This window comes from Bos mutus, chromosome 3 (assembly GCF_027580195.1).
Source record: "Bos mutus isolate GX-2022 chromosome 3, NWIPB_WYAK_1.1, whole genome shotgun sequence".
Classification (NCBI taxonomy): Eukaryota; Metazoa; Chordata; class Mammalia; order Artiodactyla; family Bovidae; genus Bos; species Bos mutus.
In genome coordinates, this window is record NC_091619.1 from 104,808,752 (window position 1) to 104,836,072 (window position 27,321).

Genomic DNA, 27,321 nt, shown 5'->3' on the forward strand with positions numbered 1-27,321 from the left:
GGTTCATGAAAACACAGATGCTGGGTCACTAGGAATCTGTATATGGCACTGGTTCAAATATGAGTCTCACACTTGCTTACTCCTGTTTTCTCCTAGAGACGCCTCACATTCCGGTCAAGGTCAGTCATGCATTTACAAGATTTTCTTTTCATTTTATCTAGTTTCTTTTGTTTGCTTTGTTTTTGCCTTTTTTTTTTTTTTGAAGTGAAGTGAAGTGAAGTGAAAGTCCTCAGTTATGTCCGACTCTTTGTGACCCCATGGACTCTACAGTTCATGGAATTCTCCAAGCCAGAATACTGGAGTGGGTAGCCGTTCCCTTCTCCAGGGGATTTTCCCAACCCAGGGATCGTACCCAGGTATCCCGCACTGCAGGCGGATTCTTTATCAGCTCCTCTGTATTAGATTTTCTGTACTTTTTCATAGATGAGTATCTTTTTAACAATTTATTTTTCCTTTAGACATAGAATGCTAAAACCCATAAGGAAAGATCACTTATTGGGAGACTTCTCTTTGCAGTTCATCTAACCTGTTTAGGTGGAGGAGGAAATGGCAACCCACCCCAGTATTCTTGCCTGGAGAATCCCATGGACAGAGGAGCCTGGCAGGCTGCAGCCCATGGGGTCCCAAAGAGTCGAGTGACTAACACACACTCACTCACACACACACACACACACACACACACACACAACCTGCTATCGGGAAACATGCTATCGGGAACCTGGAGGAATACAATGAGTAGCTTGTTGCAGCCTCAATTACACCACTTCTTGTTAGAGCCCGACACCCTGGCCTTAGAGTTGTCCAGGTGGTCACTCTTCATACCTTCAGTGACTCACCTGTACTTTTACCAATTGCTATGGATCAGACAAGGAGCTTGGTAGTCAGAAGCCACAGAGACATGTCCTGACACCTGCTGGTGGCTGAGGGAGTCTTCACCTCAGAAAGGTGGGAACCTCATTTTTGTTGCCCAGTTTGAAAGTTCAGCCTTCATTGTTTCCTACTTCGTGTCAGATTTGGGGCATAATTGCATGGATACAAAGATGAAACAGTGAAGGTTACTGTTCTTGAAGAGCTCATCATCTCTTTAGCAGGGAAAGAGAAAGACACGCATCCAGGTATTTACATTGTGGTAGGTGTTATGGTGTGTGTGAGAAAATAGAACATATGCACGGGTCTCTGCAGCCAGTTCCTGGCTCAGCTGCTGAAACCCTTGTAGTTTCTTAATAGATAAGAGCATCTTTCTTTTTAATGGGGCAACTTTGAGTGGGCTCCTGGATGGGGGCTGGTCACCAGAAAGACCAAGCCATGATTAGAAGCTTGGAATTTTCAGCCCTGCCTCCACCCTCACTTCTCTAGTGAGGGTAGAAGGGTTGGAAATGGGAGTTAATAATTGATCACGCCTATACAAGTAAGCCTCTGTAAAATGCCAATAGCATGGGCTTCTGAGAGCTTTCATGCTGGTGAAACAGCCGTATACTGGGAAGGTATGCCCCCTAACTCCATAGAAACAGAAGCTCCTGCTCTTGGGACCCTCCCAGACCTCACCCTGTATGTCTTCACCTGCCTCTTCATCTGTATCCTTTATCATATAATTTTTTAACAGACTGGTAAATGTGTTTCCGAGTTCTGTGATCCACTGTAGCAAGTTACTCAAATTTGAGTACAGGAATGTGGGAACTTCCAATTTGTAACCAAGTTGTTTAGAAGTCTTGGGTAACCTGTTATTTGGGACTGGCATCTGAAGTGGGGACAGTCTCATGGGACTGAGCCCTTCATCTGTGTGATGTGACACTCTCTTCAGGGCAATCGTGTCAGAACAGAGTTAACTGTAGGACACTCAGCTGGGGTCACAGAGAATTGCTTAGTGGTCACACATTTGGTGACCAGAAGTGTCAGAAGTTGTGTGGCAAGTTCAGAGTGCCATGGAAAAGACTCGTTAACTGTGCATTTCTTCGTAAGGAACTCTCGGTAGCTCCCAGGCTTACTTCTTTTAGTTACAGCTATAAGCAGAGACAAAGTAGAGTCTCCCTTCCCCTATGGCCATTTTTAGGAAAAGGAAACAAATTGGCCCAGCCTGAGTCAAATGTCCTCTTTCTGAGGACATTGAAAAACCAATGAAACAAATTCTGGGCACAGATTACATATACGACAGCCAAAGTTTTGAGGGATGAATGAGGAGGAGCCGGGTGTGGTGAGCTGGAAAGATGCGTGGCCCTTGCCTTCCTATAGCACCCAAACCCAAATCAATCCAATCATCCTGCTATGTTCTTTGCCAGAGCAGCAAAGCCCAGTCCTAAACGCTGGGCTGCCTGGGAATTCCCAGGCAAAAGATCTAGATCTCATGATGTTGGTTGGATGAGGAGGGATGGTGCTGGGTATGCTACTTTACAAAGAAGAAGCCTGGTTCACTGATCTAGAGGGCCATCATATTTATATATAATGGAATACTACTCAGCCATAAAAAAGAATGAAATAATGTTGTTGGTAGCAACATGGATGGAGCTAGAGATTAACATACTAAGTGAAGTAAGTCAGAAATAGACAAATACCATAGGATATCACTTACATATGGAATATAAAGTATGACACAAATAAACTTCTTTGCAGGACAGAAACAGACTTAAAGATATAGAGAGCAGACTTGTTGCCAAGGGGGAGGGAATGGGGGAGAATGGATTGAGAGTTTGGGATTAGCAGATGCAAATTATTATATACAGAATGGATAAAGAAGGCCCTACTGTATAACACAGGGATATTCAGTATCTTCTGATAAGCCATAATGGAAAAGAATATGAAAAAGAATGTATGTGTGTGTGTGTGTGTGTGTATATATATAATATATATATTATATATATAATCACTTTGATGTATAGCAGAAATTACCACAAATTGTAAATTAACTATACTTCAATAAAATAAATTTTAAAAAGGGAAATGAGTATGATTTTGGTGAATTCACCACAGTGCAGGGCCAGGCTCTGAATTTTGCAGATTTAGAAACCTTTGTCAATGTTTCAGAACTGACATGATTTGTAGGCACTGATTCATATGAATGGGGTTTCAACAGCAACCAATACACAAATCCTAAATGAGAATTTATTAATTTACAAAATGTATTTAAAGGCATATCAGTCTTCCCCAGGTCTGTTTTTCAAATACCGTTTTGAATCCCAACTAATTGCTGAACCCCAACTAATTGCTGAACCCAGTGCTGGGTGCTGGGGACACAGAGATAAATTAAATACAGGCTTTGGTCTCTGAGAGCTCCCTAACTTATGTGTGTGTTGGGTGTCACCAGACACGTTCCTTCTCTGAAATCACATAGCTTGAGAAACCAAGTCACAGTCAGGAAGCAGCTTGTTGAGGGTGAGACAAGAACAAGGGAGGTTGGTTGGAGGCTGGACTGCTCAATGGTGTCTCTGACAGCCCGGGTCCTGCTTTACTTGGTGGGGAGAACTGGATCCTGGAGTCGAGTAGGCACAGCCACTGTTCCCGTGCGGTTCTGCAACCCAGCACTGCCACTGCTGGCCTCAGATGCTCTTCGCACTTTCATGGCTGCCCACAGTCCCTTAAAGCAGGACCTTTTCTCTGTAGACAGCTCCCATCTTACGGAACATCTCCCCTAGATCTGGGAGCTGAACGGTGTTGGTGGCATTCCCCATGAGTCTCATCCATTTCCCATTGATCTCACCATCACGTCACTTAGGACAGGAGCTGCCCTGAGGGCCCCTCAACCTTGCCTCCTTGTTAATCTGTGTTCTTTTTATTTAAGGGCGCAGGCTCCAGAGTTCACGTGCTCAGTAGTTACAGCACCCAGGCTTAGGATCTTTGTTTCCTGACCCTGGATCAAACGCACGTCCCCTGCATTGGAAGAAGGATTCTTAACCACTGGACCACCAGGGAAGTCTCCACGTATGTGTGTTGTTCTGATTGGACTCTCCATACTCTTCTGTGAGCCTCTACATTACTTTGGTCAAGTTTCTCTCCTCTCAATAGTTTTTTCAAACATTTGACAATTCCTTGCAATCTTCCATCCAACCTTTATCCCTCTAACTCCTAACAGGTGACTGTGCCCCCTACTTTAGTTAGGAAATAGGGGTGGGGTGCTACTCCCTTAAGCTCCTAAGAAAAGGCTCAGCGATCCATCTTTAGTGCTTTAGGGCATCTCCCAGGTACAGTTGCTATTTCTGTACCACTCCTAAATATCTTTTTTCCAGCTGTTTGGTTCCCTTGTGTGAGATAATAGAAAAAAAATGTATATATTGGTCTCTGTCCCAGGTTCCTGGTTTAGAGAGAGCGCCTAAAAGTCTTGTAATTTCCCAAGTGATAAGAGCGCTGCCAGCATCTTTTTGTTCTAATATTTGGTTTTTGACTCTGTCCCTGACACAAGGCTCTTAAAACACTTGTAAAACTTCTCAGTCCAGATAAGAGCACAATGAACATCTTTTGTTTTAATGAGGCCACTCTGGGTGAGCTCCTGAATGGGAGTTCGTCACTAGAAAGACCAAGCCAGGCAGTATTAGAAGATTGAAATTTTCTATAGTCTGACAGGATAGAGGGGCTGGACATGGAGTTAATAATTGATCATGCCTATGTGAGGAGGTCTCCATAAAATCCCAACATTAGGAGTTCAGGGACTTTCCAGGTTGGTAAACGCATCCACCTATGGGTAGGGTGTTGCATCCCAACTCCACGAGGACAGACACTCCTGTGCTTGGTAACCATCCAGACCTCACCCTAGATGTCAGGAAGGGAACACAGGAACCTCTGATGTGTAGCTAAGTTGGACGAAAGTTATGGGTGACCTGGGGACCTACTTCTTGCAATTGGCTTCTAAAGTGGGCAGCAGTTTGAGCCCTTCACCTGGGGCATCTGACATTCACTTCAGGTAGATTGTGTCAGAACTGAGTTAAACTGGAGGACACCCAGCTGCTATTACAGAATTGTTTGGGGTGGGTTAAACCCACACACCTGGTGTCAGAAGTGTTGGATGGTATTCCTATGTGAGTAAAGAAGAAACACAGGAGGGAAGACTGTTTTTTCCTTAGACCCCCTTCCCCCCTCCATCCATTCTCTATCTGGCTCTGTCTTGCTCTGGGTCTTGGGGCGCCGACCCCTGTGGGATGCATCAATAAGCTCTCTTGCTCTCCAGCATCTTTTTGACAAGGAATCAGGAAATAAGAAGGTGGGAAAAGAAGGGAGTCCTCTGGCTGAGGTCTCTCCAGAGAGCTGAGAACAGAGCAAGAGACCTGGGAGGGTAGGACTAGGAAGAGGATTGGAGTTCAGGGCCAGGGCCAAGGAGAAAGAGCAAAGGGGCAGTCACGGGCTCACTGGCACAAACCCAGACAGGCGGAGCGGAAGGGCTCATTCATCCAGGGCCAGCCCAGGGCTGAGGTTGCCGAGCTGGCTGGCCCGGCCCAGGCCCTCTTAGGGCTGGGAGGGAATTTCCTCGGGCTCCCTCCCCCAGGGCTGGGCGAGCGGGAAACTGTGCGGAGGATTTTAATTTGAGGAGCGACCTAGGAGTGTCTGGCAGGGCGGGAACTTCAGGATACCTGAGGCAGCCCCTTGGCAGGGAGCAGCCTGTCCTGCCTGGGACGCACCTTGGCCTCCCCCAGGTAAGCTGCCGGCTCTGGTGAGGGCGGTGGGAGCCGTCGACCGGGTCCCTCTGTCGGGCGGGTCGGGGGTGGGGAGCGCCCGAGGCCCAGGGCCGACCGAGGAGTGCTCCCTTAGCAACCTCCTTCCGGAGGAGGCTTCAGGAGTGTCCGCTCCTGCCACTTTCATTTTAAAAGTTGGCAGCAGGTTGGGCCAGGAGTCAGGGGGGCTGTCTCTGACTCACCCCTCTCCCCGATGGTGGGAGGACCAGGTAATGCCGTTGCCCCTCTGAGCCCTGGTCAATCTCTCGCCTTCTTTCTCCCCCTTCATCCTGTTCTCCTCAGTAACCTGTCCCCAACTCCAGTCCCACATTTCTCTCCTCCCTCCAACTGAGCCAGATCCTAGTCCTCCCTAGACCTCTGCCCCGGGAGACCACAGCCAGGGCCGGACAGTCTCTGGCTGCTTCCTGCCCAGCAAGTCTCCGAGGTTGTTTCCTCCTTCCTGGTATGGGTGTCTGAAGGATTCTGTTCACTCCTGAATATGTTACTTTTTATTCTTTATTCATGAGTCTCCGTGGGGGGTGGGGGGATAGGGTGGGGCAGGGGTGAAGTTAGGCGTGGGACACACAGTTTCGCTCTTCCTGGGAATAAGAGAACTGAAATTTATTTCACAAATGTATGGTGATCATCTGTAAGCAGGTGGCCAGCGTGGCAGAGTGGAAACATTTTGGAGTCTTAGGCATTTGGATTGCTATCCCACCTCTTCCTGAAGGTCAGTTTCCTTAGCTCTAAATAGTATTGTTATAAAGAGGACATGAGATGTTGTTTTGTTGTTGGGACTCCATGGACATGAGATGATGCATATCAAACACCAAGCCCAGTGCCGGGCACACAGCAAGGCCGGCTCCAGAAACACCTGTGCTTCTTTGGCCCGCTTCCTGCCATGACCCACCCTAACTGCCACCCTCCCCTCTCTATCTTGTAAACATGTAGCAGACACCCTCGGCCTTGAAAGCACTTGGGCCGACCTGTAAACACTGAGCTGGGAGTGAAGGGGCAGGTGGTGAAGGGAGGGGCTGAATAGGGAAAGCGCCTCCTGCCATTTGAGGTTAGAACAGCAATCAGGGCTGGGACCTCTAGCTGGAAGGAAAGGAAGGCTCTCCTGCTGTGTTTCTGAATTTGCATACTTAGAGTCAGTGATGGGAACCCTCAGTTCCTACCACCAACTTTGCCTGGCCTCAGGTTCAGTTCAGTTCAGTTCAGTCACTCAGTCGTGTCCAGCTCTTTGCGACCCCATGAATCGCAGCACGCCAGGTCTCCCTGTCCATAACCAACTCCCGGAGTTCACCCAGACTCACGACCATCGAGTCAGTGATGCCATCCAGACATCTCATCCTCTGTCGCCCCCTTCTCCTCCTGCCCCCAATCCCTCCCAGCATCAGAGTCTTTTCCAATGAGTCAACTCTTCACATGAGGTGGCCAAAGTACTGGAGTTTCAGCTTTAGCATCATTCCTTCCAAAGAAATCCCAGGGCTGATCTCCTTCAGAATGGACTGGTTGGATCTCCTTGCAGTCCAAGGGACTCTCAAGAGTCTTTTCCAACACCACACTTCAAAAGCATCAATTCTTCGGCGCTCAGCCTTCTTCACAGTCCAACTCTCACATCTATACATGACCATAGGAAAAACCATAGCCTTGACTAGACAGACCTTTGTTGGCAAAGCAATGTCTCTGCTTTTGAATATGCTATCTAGGTTGGTCATAACTTTCCTTCCAAGGAGTAAGTGTCCTTTAATTTCATGGCTGCAATCACCATCTGCAGTGATTTTGGAGCCCCAAAATATAAAGTCTGACACTGTTTCCACTGTTTCCCCATCTATTTCCCATGAAGTGATGGGACCAGATGCCATGATCTTTGTTTTCTGAATGTTGAGCTTTAAGCCAACTTTTTCACTCTCCACTTTCACTTTCATCAAGAGGCTTTTTAGTTCCTCTTCACTTTCTGCCATAAAGGTGGTGTCATCTGCATATCTGAGGTTATTGATATTTCTCCCGGCAATCTTGATTCCAGCTTGTGTTTCTTCCAGTCCAGCGTTTCTCATGATGTACTCTGCATAGAAGTTAAATAAGCAGGGTGACAATATACAGCCTTGACGTACTCCTTTTCCTATTTGGAACCAGTCTGTTGTTCCATGTCCAGTTCTAACTGTTGCTTCCTGACCTGCATACAGATTTCTCAAGAGGCAGGTCAGCCAGTCTGGTAGTCCCATCTCTTTCAGAATTTTCCACAGTTTATTGTGATCCACACAATCAAAGGCTTTGGCATAGACAATAAAGCAGAAATAGATGTTTTTCTGGAACTCTCTTGCTTTTTCCATGATCCAGTGGATGTTGGCAATTTGATCTCTGGTTCCTCTGCCTTTTCTAAAACCAGCTTGAACATCAGGAAGTTCACGGTTTACATATTGCTGAAGCCTGGCTTGGAGAATTTTGAGCATTACTTTACTAGCGTGTTGAGATGAATGCAATTGTGCGGTAGTTTGAGCATTCTTTGGTATTGCCTTTCTTTGGGATTGGAATGAAAACTGACCTTTTCCAGTCCTGTGGCCACTGCTGAGTTCTCCAAATTTGCTGGCATATTGAGTGCAGCACTTTCACAGCATCATCTTTCAGGATTTGAAATAGCTCAACTGGAATTCCATCACCTCCACTAGCTTTGTTCGTAGTGATGCTTTCTAAGGCCCACTTGACTTCACATTCCAGGATGTCTGGCTCTAGGTCAGTGATCACACCATCGTGATTATCTGGGTCGTAAAGATCTTTTTTGTGCAGTTCTTCTGTGTATTCTTGCCACCTCTTCTTAATATCTTCTGCTTCTGTTAGGTCCATACCATTTCTGTCCTTTATTGAGCCCATCTTTGAATGAAATGTTCCCTTGGCCTCAGGTTACAGCCTTTTAAATGCGTAATCTAATTTAATCATAACCCTATTATATTTTCCTCAGCCCCATTTTACATTTGAGAACACGAAGATACAAACAGACAAAGGGATTTCCCTACGGTCACATGGCTAATAATAAGTAGTGGATCCAGAATTCAAATCTAGGTCAGACTCTGGATTCCACACTTTGTTCAAATCCTTATTGTCCTTCAAATTTCTGTGTATCAGAAAGAACAAAAGGCCATCAGCCTTCTCCCAGCTTCCTAGACACTGGCTTCTCACTTGCCGTACATCAGTACATCTCCTGCTCTGGGCTGCTTCATCCAAGTGGGAAAGAACCCAGTCCTTCCCTGATTTGTTCATTCAGTCGCCCACTCATACTTCATTCATTCAGTCGTGTGCTCCGTTGGTCCTATGTATATGTTCACAGCTTATAGTGAGCACCCTGTATGTTCCTGATACAGAAATGTTCGAGGAATCTTTCGTTAGTTAATTCAACAAACATAATCTGATTCGTTCTGTGGGTTCCCTAATAGGGATTCAAAGATGAATAAAACAGGTCTTCCCTGGTGACTCAGTGGTAAAGAATACGCCTGCCAATGCAGGATACACGGGTTCAATTCCTGATCTGGGAAGATCCCACATGCTGTGGAGCAGCCACAGTTATTGAGCCTATGCTCTAGAGCCCACGAGCTGAAAGTACTGAAGCCCACTCGCCCTAAGTCCCATGCTTTACAACAGGAGAAGCCACCACAGTGAGAAGCCTGCACAGCACAACTAGAGAACAGCCCATGCAGCAACGAAGACCCAGCACAGCCAAACGTGAATAAAGAAATAACTTTAAAAGATGAATAAAACAAGTTCTATCTTCAGGGCTTTCACAGCCTTGTGGAGGAGACAGTGATAATACAAAGAAGACAGTGGTACCCTAAGGGGCATTTAATTCTTCCACGTCTGCTTTATTCGTTACTGTATCCTTTGCTTAGCACAATGGCAGGTGCCTAGTAGAGGCTTAATAAGGCTTTGCAGAGGAAATGTTAGGACAGAGTCTTGGAGGGGGTGTTAGGACTTGGCCAGGAGAACAAACTGGGGAGGGAAGATGTTCTAACAGAGAGAGATGCTCATGAAAAGGCCTAGTGCAGGGTGGGAGCTAGAATTGCTAGGCGCTCAGTAAGACCAAAACTAGTGGTTACCAGTGGGGAGAGAGAAAGGGATGGGGCAGGATAGGAGTGGGAGACTGAGAGGTTCAGGCTACTATGTGTAAAATAAACAAGCTACAAGGATATCTTATATAGCACAAGGAAAATGGCCAATATTTTATAACAGCTTTAAATGGAGTATAACCTATAAAAATTTTGAATTACTATGTTGTACACCTGAAACTAACATAGTACCACAAGTCAACTATACCTCAGTAAAAAATTAATTAGAGGTAACAAGGAAGAAAAGAATGAAGGCGGATTCTCTTACAGACAGAAGATTATTCTGGTTTGGCTGATCGATTTGACAGTGAGGACTGGTTTTGACAATTGGATTATATGGCAGACATTTTCCATACACTGAGCAAGCTAAATCTGTAGCTCCAAGGTTTAGAGGAAGACATATCTAAAGCATGTCTCTAATAAAGACTATGCTAGAAAGTTCTATTTTGCAACTGATTTTAATTTGTGAGAAATAATTTATTGTTGACTTAAAAATGTATGAGAGTAACATAGCTTGTCCGAAATTCTTATGGGGCTTCATGAGCAACAAATGTGAACACTGCAGGTGTGTGGCACACACAACATCATTGTCCAGGGCATCACAGTGGGGACTGATCAGGTGAGGTGAAGTGGCTCATCTGGAGATAAGCAGGGGGCAGAACTGGAGCAAGAACCAGGGTTTTCCGAGTGTAACAATTCAGTGTTCTTTCCAAATTTCCCCCTTCTTTCTTCTTCTACTCACTTAGTGGTTTATTCAGCAAACAGTAAGCACCATTAGATAGGATAAAAAAGAAAATTTCCTACTTCCCTGGAGCTTATATTCTAGTAGAAAGAGACAAACAACAGATAAACACACCAGATTTTTATTTTTACATATTTATTTGACTACATCAAATCTTAGGCCGCGAAAGGAGAAGAGAATGGTAGAGGATGAGATGGTTAGATAGCATTACCAACGAACATGAATTTGAGTAAACGCCGGGAAATAGTGAAGGACAGGGAAGCCTGGCTTGCTTGCTCCAGTCCGTGGGGTTGCAAAGAGCCGGACACAACTTAGCGATTGAAAACAACAGCAGCAACACTGAGTCTTGGTTGTCATACCGGAGATCGTTTTGTGGCACGCGGGATCAATACTGACTGTGGCATGTGAGCTTCAGTTTGTTGCACACGTGGGCTCCAGAGCTCCGGCTCAGTAGCTGCAGTGTGTGGGCTCTGTAGTTGTGGCATACGGGCTTAGTTGCCCTGTGGGGCGTGGAGTCTTCCCTTATAGCCCAGTCAGTAAAGAATCTGCCTGCAATGCAGTAGACCCGGGTTCGATTCCTGGGTCGGGAAGATCCCCTGGAGAAGGAAATGGCAATCCACTCTAGTATTCTTGCCTGGAAAATCCCATGGACAGAGGAGCCTGGTGGGTGAAAGTCCAGGGAGTTGCAAGAGTTGGACACGACTTAGTGACTAAACCAACCAACCAACCAATGTGGAACCTTAGTTCTCTGCCCAGGGCTTGAACCCATGTACCCTGCATTGGAAGGTAGATTTTTAACCGCTAGACCACCAGGGAAATTCCCAAACCAGGTATTTTTAGATAGTTAAGTGCTGAAAGTGAATTAGAAGGGGGATGTGATAGAGTATATGGGGTGGGCAGAGGTTGGGCTGCCACTACAGAGAGGCCAGAAAAAGAGCTAGCCTTGAGTGTATGTGCTGGGGTTTGGGGGGTGGGGGGGTGGGGAGGAGAAAGGGTTAGGTAGGGGCAACAGCAAGTGCAAAGACCCTGAGACAGGAGAGAGCTTGGTGTGTGCTTGAGACAGAAAGAAGCCCCTGTGGTTGCAGCACAGAGATGTGGGGAGAGTAGTAGGAGGTTAAAAGAAGGCTGGAGCTAGGTGGTGCAGGATTTACCAGCCATGCCAAGGATCCTGTATTTACCTTGAAGACAATGGGAAACTCTGAAGGGTTTTATTTCTTTGTGTATTTTGGCTGTGCTGGGTCTTTGTTGCTGTGCGTGGGCTTTCTTTAGTTGCAGTGAGCAGGGGCTGCTCTCTAGCTGCTTTGTGGGGACTTCTCATTGAGGTGGCTTCTCTTGTTGCAGAGCATGGACTCTAGTGCGTGGGCTTCAGTAGAAGCCACACAGGGCTCAGTAGTTGTGACACATAGGCCCAGTTGCTCCAGGGCATGTGAGATGCTCCCAGACCAAGGATTGAACAGTGTCCCCTGCATTGCAAGGTGGACTCCTAACCACTGGACCACCAGGAAAGCCCCCCACTAAAGGATTTTAAGCAGACAGTTGATTGTGTTTTGTTTTGGAAGGGGGGCAGGAATGGAAACAGAGATGGAGATTAACTGAGAGGCCCTTTCAGGTGAGACAGCTGCTGTCTACTCTGCTGAGGGGGTGTGAAGGTGAATGGTGTTAAAGGGAAGGCAGAATGGTGTGGAATGTCATGTTGTCCTCTGGCTCTGATGAGGGGCGCTGGTAACTATTGCTATATAACAAATCACTCCTCAGAGGTCATTCTTCTTATATGATGTCACATCTCAAAGAGGGGACATTCCAAGAGGAACAGAAGTAGGGCTGCAGATCTCGGCAGGCCTGGCCTTGGAGGTATCTGGCACTACTTCTGCCTCATGCTATCAGTCAAAATTAGTCACAGGTCTGGCCCAGATTCAAGGTGGGGAAACAAAACCACCTTTTAGTGGAGAAACAGCAAGTAATATGCTCCATCTTTAATCTACTACACTGGGCTTCTGGAAACGGAATAACCACAACTGCCCTGATGAGACTGACCCATTTGAAAATCTAAACCACAGTTTAGTAGCGCCCTCTTCTTACCCGAGATTTTGCTTTCCTTGGTTTCAGTTACCTGAGGTCAACCTTGGTTTGAAAATATTAAGTGGAAAATTCCAAAAATGAACAATTCATAAATTTTGAGTTGTGTACTCTTCTGAGTAGTTTGATGAAATCTCAAGCTGTCCTGCTCCATCTGGCCTGGGACATGAATCATTTCTTTGTCTAGTGTATCCTGCCCAGTCATCTAGCTGCAGTCTTGGTTATCAGTTGAGGTATGCCAAAGTCACCCTTATTTAACTTACTAATGGCCCCAAAGCACAAGGGTAATAATGCTGGCAATTTGGATATGCTGTAGATAAGCTGTGAAGTGCTTCCTTTAAGTGAAAAGGTGAAACTTCTTGACTTAATAAGGAAAGAAAAAAGGGAACTTCCCTGGTGGTTCAATGGTGAGGACTCTTGTGTTTCCACTGTAGGGGGCACAAGTTCGAGTCCTGGTCAGGGAACTAAGATTCCACAAGTCACATGGGGTGACCAACAACAACAACAAAAAATGGTAAGAAAAACAAATTGCATTCTGAGGCTGCTAAGATAAAAATGAATCATCTATGAAACTGTGAAGAAGAAAAAAAAATTCATGCTAGATTTGCTATCTCACCTCAAACCACAAAAGTTACAGCCACAATGTATGACAAGTGCTTAGTTAATATGGAAACAGCTTTAAATTTGTACAATAAGATTTGGAGAGAGAGAAAAAGATGACAACATTCACACAACTTTTATTACAGAATATTGTTTTCATTCTATTTTATTATTAGTTATTGTTGTTAATGTTTAATTTATAAATTAAACTTTACCATAGGTATGTGTGTATAGGAAAAACCATTGTATAGATGAAATTTGGTGCTACCCACAGGTTCAGATATTCCCTGGGGACTTGGATTGTATTGCTGTGGATAAGGGGAGACTACTGTATACTGTGTTGGAACAATTTATAGGTCTTTGTTCTCCACTGAGGAAAAAAGAGGGCCTGGGGAATAGGAGGTGGTTTTGTTTTTGGTTTTTTGTGTGTGTTTCCAGAGTATAGCATATACAAGCATTCAGGGTATGTTGTCCAATAAATTTACACATCACGTAAGAATTCATAGGTTATCAAATCATAGTGTACATGAGAATCCCCTGGGGAGCTGTTACAAAGACAGGCAGATTCCTGGGCAAGACCCCAGCCCAGAATCCAAATTTCTAGGGCAGGGGGTTTCAATCTTAGCTGCACATCAAAAAATCCCAATGCACCCTAGCTCCAGAGGCCTTAGTTCAACTGATCAGGGGTGAGCTCAGATATTAATACTGCTTTACAATCTCCTCAGACAATTCTCATGTGTAGCCAGGGTTAAGAACCACTGCTCTAGGATTAGAACCAGCCATCTCCACTTGACTTGTTCAGATGATTCTGTAGCTGGTTTATGTCAGGGTGACCAGCTGTTCTTGGTGTGCCCAGGACTGTCCTAATTTTAGCACCCTAAATCACATATCCCTAGTCCTGTGCAAAGCAGCACAGTTGGTTATCATCAATGGACCATTATTTAAGAAACATTGAAGATGAGGCAGTGAAAGCCTTTTTGAAGAATACCTACAAATACCTACTGAGAGCAGTGATTCTGCCTCCTTACTGAAGGGACTGAAATAGTATCATAATGTTATCAAACAGAGCCAACTCCTTGAATTAAGGAGGTTGGGAGTTTTCTTTCAGCCCTGTGCTCTGGTGGGCTAGGTCATTGCGTGCTGCACGCTAAGTCACTTCAGTCGTGTCTGACTCTGTGTGACCCCATGAACTGTAGCCCGCCAGGCTTCTCTGTCCATGGCATTCTCCAGGCAAGAGTACTAGAGTGGGTTGCCATTTCCTCCTCCAGGGGATCTTCCCAACACAGGGATCAAACTTGTGTCTCTTATGTCTCCTGCATTGGCAGGTGGGTTCTTTACCACCGGCACCATCTGGGAGTTTTCCTTTAGCTCTGTGCTCTGGCGGGCTAGGTCATTAGCCTAGTTAAATAGTGTGTCTGTCTTTGGGACTTCTTCCATATTCTATTTCTTAGTGTGCATGTGGCAACTTTGAAAGTCTGATCACAATCAACAAGGAAAATGTGTTGAGGACAGTATGAGATACAACATAAAGCTTTGGTCTTTACAGTATATATTATTATTACTATTATTTATTATAATGGAAAACAAACATGTTATAATAGAGTACTTAAATAGCTCTGTGGGGAGGCAGTGGGTATATTAATAGTGGAGTGGCTCAGGATCTAGCCTCAAGAATGGGACAGTGCTCTGGCTTTGCTTTTGATGTGCAATCACAGGTACCTCTTTTTGCCTTAGTCGTTCATCTGTAAAATGGGAATAAAAATGGTGTCTTCTTCACAAGGCAGCTGCTGCTGCTGCTGCTAAGTCACTTCTGTCGTGTCTGACTCTGTGTGACCCCATAGATGGCAGCCCACCAGGCTCCCCTGTCCCTGGGATTCTCCAGGCAAGACCACTGGAGTGGGTTGCCATTTCCTTCTCCAATGGATGAAAGTGAAAAGTGAAAGGGAAGTCGATCAGTCGTGTCCAACTCTTCGCGACCCCATGGACCGCAGCCTACCAGGCTCCTCCATCCATGGGATTTGCCAGGCAAGAGTACTGGAGTGGGGTGCATCACCTTCTCTGCAAGGCAGCTAGGAGGATTCATCAAAATACCACAAGTGATGGGGATTCCCTGATGGTCCAGTGGTTAGGACTCAGTACTTTTACTGCTGTGGGCCTAAGTTCGATCCCGTTCAGGCAACTAAGATTCTGCAAGCCTTGAGGCACGGCCGAATGAAACAAAAACAAAAAACAAACTAAAAACCCCACAAGTGAAAGTGGTTCTGTGGATTGGGAAGGGGCAGTCATGATAGTCTTTGAATGGGAGAGACACAAAGAAATTATTCCACTGAGAGGTCTCGTACATGACCAGAGTCTTGGTCCCCCCACCTTGAACCACAGCCGCAGTTGTGGGATTCCAAAGAAGAATCTTAACACAGAGTGGGCATGCAGAGACCTCAGGAAGAAGAGCATCCCTACCTTAGGTGCCCTCACAATTGAGGGCAAGTGTGCTTTGCTTCAGGAATAAGGAACACTTTTGGAAAAGGGGATTTGTGAAGGTACTTTCTATTTTGTTTTAAAATCTTTTGCCTATTTATTTCAAGTGTATTCTTGGAGATGTAGCGAAAAGAAAACAACCACAAACCCATAAATTGGAAAGGCTGGTTCTTAATTTCTGTAGCTAAAAAAGCCCTCTTTCAGGCTATAACCACAGAGAGATTGCTGCAGGACTCTGGAATGAGGCATAATGATGGTCTGCAATGTGATGAAGGAGGCTGTTCGTCTCTGTGGCCCAGAAGCCCAATCCGTGGCCTCTCCAATTACCCAGGTTGCCTAGCAACACCACCCAAAGCCTCCCCACCAGGCCCAGCTGGGCAGCAATTGGGTACACCCAGCATAGTCTGTTGCCCAGCCTTCTGGATACCCCGGCCACATCAAGGCTGGACTCAGCCTCTGCAAGGGCCCGCCTGGTACCAATGAATGGGTGGGGCCAGCTGTTTAAAAAAACAATTCAGATGTCTGAAACCCAGTTGTTCGAGTGCAGCTGGGAAGCAGCACAGCTTAGTGATCGAAAGCCTCTCTGTCAAAGAGGAGTTGTCCTAAGGTTGGTGGCCTTGGCAGTGCTCTCCTGGGTGAGGTGAAGAAGGGAAGGTGAGCCTGACTTAGTCCTCGGGTTCTCAGAGAATCACATCCTTTTTCTTTCCTGGATGTCTTTCTCCATCTTGACTCCTTGCAGCAGTAATGGGAGTGGTGGGCGTTCCCAGCCCCGCTTGCCAGTTCTTCTGCAGCTCCCATCTGGGAACTCTCAGAGTCTAGTTGGGATCTAATCGGAGAGCTGGAGGAGGAAGTGGGAGGAGGAAAGAGGGAAGGATAGGATGAAAATACTCAAAACTATGCACACTTCTTGCACACTTGTTACATGGGAATCACAAGCCAGAGGAATGCATGGGGCCTTTGGAGTCAGGCGCCTTCAAGTCTCCTGCTCCAGCCTTCTTCTCTCCAGCTCTATGACCGTGAGCAAGGTGCTTGGGAAGCCTGAGTTACCTTATCCATAAATTGGGGACGTTATTATCCCAACTTACAAGACTGTTGTAAGAAGTAAAGGAGAGCGTGCTCTTAAAGTGTTTGGCATAGAAGCTGGCACACACTAAGTGCTTACCATTATGGCAACTCTTAGAATTTCATTTGATTCTTACAATAATTCTGTAAGATATTGAGGGGAGTAGAACTCGAGTCTTCACAGTGCCAAGCACAAGGAATAGTGCTCCCTGAAGACAGGTGACAGCCCCTTTTGTAACCAATACAGCATGGTAGCTCTGCAGGTCTCAGTGAAGGCTCAGTGATGGCAGAATGATGACGATGGGGCGGGGGGGAGGGGTGCGGAGGAAAAGGAAGAGGGGAAGTGCTTCTCGGTATAAGAGAAGTAACCAAAACTCTTAGTTAATATGGTGTACATGGAATTCTTCTCTCCTTCCCTCTCTCCTTCCCTCCCTCCTTCCAGCATTCTTTTAAATAAACTGTATTTTGGAACAATTGTAGATTTACTAATACATCAAAGTTGCAGAGTTTGTTTACTTTTTACTCAGATACAAGTATTTTCTGAATACCTTTGATGCATCAGGAACTTTCTGGGCTTGAGGAAAACAGCAACAAAACTGTGTCAGCCTCCTGTTGGAAGATCACAGAGATTGTGAGATAGAGTGGACCTCTAATAGTATTCACACTTCTGACACCACATGTGTGTGTCTTCCATGTCAAGCAATTCTGACGCTGACTACCCTGCAGATTAAGGGCTCATTCCCACAAAGCTGCTCCCTATTTCAGATGCAGTTGCAAGCCTAGGCTTCCAGGGCTTTTGACCAAATGGCTATAATTTCAGCGTTTCTGTCACCTCCCTCCTTGGGTTCCATAATTTGCTAGAGCAGCTCACTGAATTCAGGACTGGACATTGCCTACTATTGTCAGTTTATTATAAAGACTACAACTCAGGAGCAGCCAAATGGAAGAAATGCGTGGGGCAAGGTATGTGGGAAGGGATGTAGAGCCTCCACACCTTCTGTAAATGCATCACCCTCCCAGCATCTTGAACTGTTTACCTAACCTGGAAGTTCTCCAAACCTATTTGTTAAGGATTTATATGGAGATTCAATTACATAGGGATGATGGATTAAATTTTTGACCACTGATGACTAAACTCGGTTTCGAGCACTTCTTCCCATCCCAGAGGTGGGGGACTGAAAGTCCCAACCCTCTAATCACATGGTTGTTTCCTCTGGTGACCAGTCCCCATCCTCTAAGAATAACTTCATTTGCATAAACTCAGGTACAGTTGAAAGAGGCTTATTAAGAATAGCAAAAGATACTCCTCTCACATTGCTCAGGAAATTTCAGGGGTTTTAGGAGCTCAGTGCCAGGAGCTGGGGAGGAAGACCAAATATATATATTTCTTAATATATCACAATGTCATGGTAGATTACAAGATCACTGGAAGGAAATAAGGAGAAACAAAGGGAGACCAGGCAGTTAGAAGTACACCAAAATTACAGAGCCAGGTAGGCAAAAAGAGCCACATTGTTGCTGCTGCATGCTCATTGCTTCAACCTGCATGAAAGACACAGCTGGCATCGGATGCTGGGTGCCACACTGACTCCAGTGGCACAGCTGGAGGGACACGAGATACTGCTGCCATTGCTTTAAAGTGCGCTGTGTAAAGAATCTTCCCCATCCGCAGCTCCAGTCCTCCAAATTCTAAGCAAATGCAGCTGATTGCTCCAGGTCACATACCTGAGCCTAAGAACCTGGAAAAGTGAGTATTGAACATTTTTAGCTTTTGTACTGGGAAGTGGTCCTTGCTGCCCACCCAGATTTGTGAAATGAGTAATTGGCTGAGAAAATTAACCAATGACCATTACATAAGCATTATCAAAAGAATACAGTGGAAGTGTTACAGAACCAAACTTGGGTCCACTCATCCATGCACTGAAGCCAATCTGCTGACGCTGGGTTGTGGTGAAGGAAAGTGCTGTGTTTATCGCAGGGCATCAAGCAAGGAGTCCAGGGTGGCTAGTTCTCTAAACACCTGAACTCCCTAATGGGTTTCAGCCAGGCATTTTTTAAAGGCAAGGCGAGGAAGGGGTGACCCAGGGTATGTGATCAGCTGGCACACAGTTCTCTGATGAGGTAACAGGGTGGAGTCACAGGGTTAATGTTATCAATCCTTAGGTTCAGTAGGCCTGGGGGCTCTGTGCTCATCATCATCAGGTAGTTAACATCTTTCATTTGGTGGGGGTTTTAGTAGCATCTGCCTGCAATGCGGGAGACCCGGGTTCGATCCCTGGGTTGGGAAGATCTGGAGAAGGAAACAGCAACCCACTCCAGTATTCATGCCTGGAGAATCCCACGGACGGAGGAGCCTGGTGGGCTACAGTCCATGGGGTAGCAAAGAGTCGGACACGACTGAGCAACTTCACTTTCACTTTCACTTTCACTTAGTATCTGCAAAACAACTCAGGAAATGTGCATCAGATACTGTTATCTAGGTACCTTAGAGAGGAGCTGAAGCGGAGGATATGGCAGAGAGGTCTGTCCTGGGAAGGCCCCATAGGGTCCTGCTCAGTTACAGAAGTCCTTAACTTAAATTTTTTTGACTTAATTTATGACATAATTTTGAGAAACACTATGTGATATTGAAAATGCTACATGGCATTTTGAGGGACTCCAAGGAGCTCCAGTCCTTTAGGTCTCAGTGCAGAAAGAATTCAGTGAGAGGCAAAGTGATAGAAGTAATTTATTAGAACAGGATGCTTGTGAGGCTTATAAGTGGCCAGGCGAGAAGGTGCCCCACCCCAAGAACTTAGTGGGCTACAGTTTTATAATCAAAGGAGAAGTCAGAAAGGGAGAAAACCACTTTCTTCCTCATTCTTGAGTAGATGTCATGCTTCCATCGTCAGCTCCTCCTCTATGTCAGGTGGGGGAGGTTTTTTTTGTCCCTACATGGTCAAGACACTATGACTGTTACTATGACTGTCGTGACACTATGGAAAAATTATCTCAGATCTCAGTACACTGAGGATCTTGCACTTTGAAATGTTACCTTTCCATAAATTATTGTTTTTTTATGTGTGCAGAGAGCATGTCCTAGGGGTCATTAACTTACCAGGCTCACTGGGCAAGATGTGGGTCTCATGCCACCATGGTTTTACAGTCAGGGGGCATGTCTCATGCTTCTCTTGTGTGGTTTTGTTGCTAAGCAGCCCTGCTTGGTTTTGTGGTTAAGCAAACCTGCTTTCTTGAGTGATCATTAACTTACAAGGGTCTCCCATACTTTTTTCTTGACTTATAATCTCCTAGTGGGATTAACTATTTAAATACCAACTTTGTCGCTACTCTGTCCCTATCAGTATTCTCAATAGTGAATAAGGGCACCGAAGAGGTCTTTGGGCTTCCCTGATAGCTCAGTTGGTAAAGAATCCACGTGCAATGCAGGAGACTCCAGTTCAGTTCCTGGGTTGGGAAGATCTACTAGAGAAGGGATGGGCTACTCACTCCAGTATTCTTGGGCTTCCCTTGTGGCTCAGCTGGTAAAGAATCCGCCTGCAACGCAGGAGACCTGGGTTTGAGCCCCTGGAGAAGGGAAAGAATACTCACTCTAGTATTCTGGTCTGGAGAATTCCATGGACTGTATTGTCCAAGGGGTCACAAAGAGTCGGACATGACTGAGCGACTTTCACTTGACAAACGGTCTTCAGAAAAATCCCTTGCCAATGTCTAGAGTCTCCTACGTAAATCTTATGGAAATCTCTTTTTCTACAGATATATATATTTTAAAGGCAAATCACTATTCTGGGTAAATGAGCAGAGCCCTCCCCTTTGCAGAGCCCTCCCCTTTCCAATCCTTGGCCAGCACACTGGCTCCATGATTCATAACAAGAACAATGCTTATACCAGGTAAGGTCAGGAAGTCGAAAAGTTCTTTCCATTTTTCCTCTTCTTGAGAATAATTGCTAACTTGAAGGGAAGGTCTTCAGTTCTTGTGTGCAGGGGAACATCTCCATTTTTAACCAGAAGGCTCTGAGTCTTTTCTACTTTTCCTGTATTCTTTTTAATAATCTACCCTAGTTGTTCTCTAAGTGTAGGATGACAACATTTCACAGCAGTTCCACCCAGTTTTGATCTGCATGTGTGTGTGTGTGTTCGTGTGTGTGTGATTTCAACAAAGAGTTGACAGCCACTTGCTGCAGATAAAAGGTAGGAGCTGAGGCATAATATCAAGTCTACATTCAAGAAAGCTTAAGAAACCCTAACCTTTGCTTAATGAATAAGAAAGCAGTCAATGTAGTAAGCAATTCACTCCATGAGTAACACTGTGATGAGAGTGACCAAGTAAATAATTTGATAGCTGTAGATGTTTTTATATTTCTGAGACTATAATGTGTTGTAACCATTGGTGACTTGTTTTGAGATCTTGTGCTATGGACTGAGCCTCTGAAAATTCTGGTAATCCAGAAAATTCAGATTATCTATCCCAACTTTGAACCCATGGCCTATATAGGCTACACCCTCATGATTAATGACATGACCCTAGCTTATACTTGCTTTGTGACGCCCTGGGGAGGGGAACCTTTGACCCAGGAAGTGCTGGTGAGCAGATTTCAGCACAGTATAAGGAAGTAGAACTATCAGAAAATACAACAACCTGATTAACGTACTTTAAGTTTCTTTGTAATTTTTCACTACTCTAAATAGTTCTGCTCTGAACATCTTTGAATGATAGCCTTGAGTACTTGCTCAAATACATTTCTAGAAGGAGATTTCTAGAAGTAGAATAAGTCTGTTGAAAGGTATATGAGTTTCATATTTTATAGAAGCCGCCCAATTGCCTTGTGAAAAGCCTGCATCAATTACACCTCATAAACGGCAGCCATTTCCATAGAGCCTCATAAGTATGGATCAGTGTTTTTCATTGTTGCCAATCTGGTCAGTAGTGTTTCCATGGTGGTGAATTGTGCTCAGAAATTCAGCTGTGGGAGCAGAAGGTAAACAGGAGTAGGAGGGACAGGGAATGTCAGATGAGAAGCAGCACCTGTGGAGATGAACCAGAGACAGGCCTCGATATTCATGCAATAGGCACACAGCCAGGTACGGAAGTCAGAGCGTAATAGCGTTTGAGAAGAGAGATCAAAACAAAATGCCACCATCTCTACCAACATGTTCATCTATTTTTAGAATCTACGACAGTAGGTAGACCTAGACGTCAGATCCCTTTACTGCATGTACCAAGGAAGAAGGTCTTCCCTGGTGGCTCAGACAGTAAAGAATCTGCCTCCAATGCAGGAAACCCGGGTTCGATCCCTGGGTTGGGAAGATCCCCTGGAGAAGGGAGTAGCAACCCACTCCAGTATTCTTGGCTGGAGAATTCCATGAACAGAGGAGCCTGGCGGGCTACAGTCCACGGGGTCGCGAAGAGTTGAACACGACTGAGTGACTAATACACACTCACACACATACCAAGGAGAAAGCAGACACAGAGTGAGCTCAGCTAAACTGAATGGGTCAGATACTTTTGCAACACAGGAAATATATTTCACTAAAATAAATAAAATGATGGCCTTGAGGTCATAAAATTTCTGGAAATTTTGAAGTCTGGAAAAAAGAGAAAAATTGGGGGAGAAATGTAATCCTTGTTTTTCTAGCTCCTTTTATAGGGGTGTGTGTGTGTGTGTGTGTGTGTGTGTGTCAGTCACTCAGATGTGTCTGACTCTTTGTGAACCCGTGGACTGTAGCCCGCCAGGCTCCTCTGTCCATGAGATTCTCCAGGCAAGAATACTGGAGTGGGTTGTCATTCCCTTCTGTAGGGGATCTTTCCAACTCAGGGATTTAACGTGGGTCTCCCACATTGCAGGCAGATTCTTTACTGTCTGAGCCACCAGGGAAGCCCTTTTATAGATATAAAGTTGTGTTATTAACAATGTGGAATTTTATTTCCTCGTGAAATGACCGTGTATGACTAGGGCTTATTAACACAATGTTAATCACTCCTACTTGAACTTATTTTTTAAAAAAACATTTATTTATTTATTTTGCTGCACCGAGTCTCAGCTGTGGCATGTGGGATCTAGTTCCCTGACCAGGGATTGAACCCAGGCCCCCTGCATTGAGAGTGTGGAGTCTTAGCCACTGGACCACCAGGGAGTCCCTGAACTTCTTTTAAAAGTGCCTTAGTATTTGCGTTTAAGAGCTGCTGATCTTAAATCCATACTCTGTTTTGCCATTTATGAGACATGAAACAAACTAGAAATAATCATCAATATGCAAGGAAAATGAATTAAATACTGGATTGGCCAAAAAGTTCATCCAGGTTTTCCACAAAACATTGCAAAAAGCCTGAAAGAAAGTTTTGGCCAACCCAATAGCTATTTCTATACACTTAGAGTCTGACCCTTGGAGACTGGGTGAGTGTGAGAGAAGAAGCCTTTATTTTCAGCAAAGTTACTGGGAAAAAAGTAATAAAAGGGGACTTCCTTAAATTTATTAACTATAATCTATTATAATGTGCACCCTTGCCTAATGGAATGCATTTGAAAAAAAATAAATGTGACCTGCCAGGGTCCAGCCCCGGCTGGATCCAGGGATTCCCTCGGGAGGATGGTGTTGGCGAAAGGATAGCAAAGCAGAGAAACAGAGGCTTGAGCTAACTGGTTTACGCAGAAAGCCAATAAAACCTGTGCCATCAGGTTTGCACTGACCACAGAGGCCACAGACGCCCTCTCAAATTGCGGAAAGTGCCCCACCTTAGGCATCTTCTCGAGTGGGTCTTAGAAGCCCGGGCAAATAAGTGGTCTCAGAGGGCCCCCGTGCTCCAAATTAGTCATCCTGAAGGAAGAACAGAGAAGAAAAGGAGAGAAAAGGAAACAAGAAAGAACGACATGGGGAGACCAAGCTTGATGAGCATGGCCCACAACTTTATTTTCCAAAGTAGTTTTTATACCTTAAGTTGTGCATAGAGGATAATAGGGGGAGTATAGTCATGCAAGGTCAGCAGTCCTTGACCCTTAGCGAAGCCAGGCTTTCTTTCTGCAAACTTATATGCAAAGGCTTTAGGTGATTTACATCATCTTCTGGCCAGGAGGCCTGGTAACATTTTATGACCCTTTCTTCTGAATAATGGTTAGTCAATCAAAAAACTTATTTTCTCTAAAGGTGATTATTCTAAAGTCAGGCACCACCCTCTGAAAGCATTAGATAAAGTTGCATTCCTATAGGGCAAAGGTGTGGTGGGCTATAACAAGAAAAGAATTAACTCAAGGGTCCAAGGTTACAAACATTAAAGCTACTACTTACATTTCTATATACCAACTATATTAATCAATACACTCCCAGGGACACAGTAGGTAAGGGATATGGAAACTTGGCAGCAAGCATTAGCTCAACAAAGAAATCTCCTCTACTAGTTCTATTCTAACAATTTTAACTCTCTGAGAAGCTCTGCATTGTTAGAATATCTTAAGCTTCCCGTGCCTCTCTGCCTCTCGTGGTTGGGAGGCTGTGAACAATCACATGTGTAGCTGCAGGAGTTCGAACAAACCTGTCAGGCAAGCGAGAAAGTCATCAGAGGGGTTTGAATTGAAACACTCCTATTATGCCCAGGAGACTTATTAACTAGAGCTCCAAGTTGATTTTCTTCAGAGAAAGGTGGTTGGGGATAGCCCCCTGTTAATGTCAGAAGAGTTGGTGAAAGTCGTGAAATAGTAAAACAGACAGATTTTGGTTTTGGGGTAGATGCTCGGGCAGGTCCAGGGGGCCTCTCGAGTTCTGATTCGCCTTTGCATGTTAGATCCTCTCTGCATTACCTTTGTCATGGGTGGGAACTCCCGTCTGGCTCCCGGCAGTGACCCAATTCCTAGTAATTTGCAGTGTGAAAATAGACCCCAGACTCAGTCCCACCCTTCCTTCTAGCCATCTATCTGCCTATCCACATACCCACTCATCCATCCATAGCCGATAAGACTAATAATTAAGGCATGTTTACTATGTGCCAGAAATTGTCCTAAGGTTTTATATGCATTATCTCAAATAATCTTCCCCAAAATGCTATGAGGTGGGGTTGCTAGATGCAAACTATTACATTTAGAATGGATAAACAACAAGGGCCTACTGTATAGCACAGGAAGCTGTAATCAATATCCCATGATAAGCCGTAATAAAAAATAACACAAATAAAAGGATGTCTATACGTGTATAACTGAGTCACTTTGCTGCACAGCAGAGATTGTAAATCTCTGCACAACACTGTAAACCAACTATACTGCAATAAAAAAAATTAAAAATGTTATGAAGTAAGTGCTGTCCTTATCCCCACTTTAATTTTTTTTTTTCCACCTCATTATTTGGCTTGCGGGATCTTAGTTTCCCAAACAGGGATCAAACTTGTGTCCCCTGCCATAGAAGTGAAGAGTCTTAACCACTTTAAAATGGGATCTGAAGATTTCCTGATAAATTAAACACAGAATTACCATATAACCCAGCAATTCCACTCTCAGGTATATACCTGAAAGAATTGAAAACATGTACTTAAATAAAAACTTGTATCGGGATGTTCATAGCAGCTTTATTCACAGTAGCCCAAAGGTGGAATCGATCCAAATGCCCTTAAACCCATGAATGGATGAACAGTGTGGTTTTATCTATGTGATGCAGTATTATTCAGCCATAAGGAATGATGTACTGACACATGCTACAGCATGGATGAACCTTGAAGACTTTAAGTGAAAGAAGCCAGGCTCAAAAGGCCACATATTATATAATTCCATTCATATGAAATATCTGGAATAGGTAAATCCATAGAGACCAAAAGCAGGTTAATGGTTGCCTGAGGCTGGAGGGATGGAGCAAGAGGGAAGTGACTTCTTACTGAGTATGAGGGTTTTGTCTGGGGTGATGAAAACATTTTGGAAATAGATAGTGGTGATGTATTTAATGCTACTGAATTATATACTTTAAAATGGTTAATTTTAGGGACTTCCCTGGCAGTCCAGTGGTTAGGACTTTGTGCTTCCACTGCAAGGAGCCTGGGTTTGATCCCTGGTTGGGGAACTAAGATCCCGCATGCTGCTTGATGTGGCCCCCCACCCTCCCAAAAAAGAAAATTCCAGTGGAAAATACTCAGAGGGTTTCCCAGGTGGTGCTAGTGGTACCCCTTGGGAAGATGTACCATTTCCAGTGCAGGAGACATAAGAGACGTGGGTTTGATCCCTGGAGAAGGAAATGGCACCCTACTTCAGTATTCTTGCTGAGAGAATCCCATGGACAGAGGAGCCTGCTGGGCTATACTCCATGGGGTCGTAAAGAGTCAGACACGACTGAGCATCTGAGCATGTGCATGAGAGGAAGTTTAGATACACTGGACTAAGCTGAAAATGTCAGTAACGTTGGGTACTGTTGATTAAGCACATGCTAATGACAACATTCAGAAAACTACAATCATGGCATCTGGTCCCATCACTTAATGGGAAATAGATGGGGAAACAGTGGAAACAATGTCAGACTTTATATTTTGGGGCTTCAAAATCACTGCAGATGGTGACTGCAGCCATGAAATTAAAAGACACTTACTCCCTGGAAGGAAAGTTATGACCAATCTAGACAGCATATTCAAAAGCAGAGACATTACTTTGCCAACAAAGGTCTGTCTAGTCAAGGCTATGGTTTTTCCAGTGGTCATGTATGGATGTGAGAGTTGGACTGTGAAGAAAGCTGAGCGCCGAAGAATTGATGCTTTTGAAGTATGGTGTTGGAGAAGACTCTTGAGAGTCCCTTGGACTGCAAGGAGATCCAACCAGTCCATCCTGAAGGAGATCAGCACTGGGTGTTCACTGGAAGGAATGATGCTAAAGCTGAAACTCCAGTACTTTGGCCACCTCATGCGAAGAGTTGACTCATTGGAAAAGACTCTGATGCTGGGAGGGATTGGGGGCAGGAGGAGAAGGGGACGACAGAGGATGAGATGTCTGGATGGCATCACTGACTTGATGGACGTGAGTTTGGGTGAACTCCGGGAGTTGGTTATGGACAGGGAGGCCTGGCATGCTGCGATTCATGGGGTCCGCAAAGAGTCAGACACGACTGAGCGACTGAACTGAACTGAACTGAATGACAAACAGTATATTCTATCTAGTCTTCACAGCGACCTTGAAAATTTAATATTACTATTTAGTTTGTGTGTGTGGTAAAATACACATAAAACTTACCATTTGAACTGTTTTTAAGTGTATAATTAATTCATAGCATTCACGTTATTGTACAACCATCACCATCATCCATCTCCCGAACTTCTTCATCTTCCCAAACTGAAACTCTGTACCCATTAAACATAAACTTCTCCATTCCCCTGCCTCCCACCCCTCGAAGCCCCCATTCTATGGCTCACAGTCCCAGATCCAGGGCTATTTACTGGGGTGGCATATAAAAATAAGACATGGCCATTCCCCAGTCTGTCTAGCCTGTGTACCCGCCCTTTAGTGACCTTGACACTGCCTTTTCCCACCAAGTTAGAGAAGGTCAGTTGCAGGAGGACAGTGTTGCTGAAGTGCGCAGAGGGGATGCCTGTGGCTGGGTAGTAGGAAAAAGAAGTCACCCAATGGAATGTGGTTGGGATGAAAGGCAGGGATGAAGGGTTTTCAACAGGAAGCTCAGT

At 45.0% G+C, this 27,321-nt stretch overlaps 1 protein-coding gene across 3 annotated transcripts in view; it reads left to right on the forward strand.

Moving 5' to 3' along the window:
- The first annotated feature begins 5,384 nt into the window (after window positions 1-5,384).
- RHBDL2 (rhomboid like 2) overlaps window positions 5,385-27,321 on the forward strand; it is a 57,992-nt gene continuing 36,055 nt past the window's right edge. For 2 of the 3 annotated variants that reach the window (XM_005907779.2, XM_070368383.1), the window contains exon 1: window positions 5,385-5,615. The gene's annotated coding sequence lies outside the window, so the exon portion shown is untranslated. Of the gene's footprint in view, window positions 5,616-12,921; window positions 13,066-27,321 lie in introns of those variants that run through there. The other variant, XM_070368382.1, reaches the window with a different exon arrangement.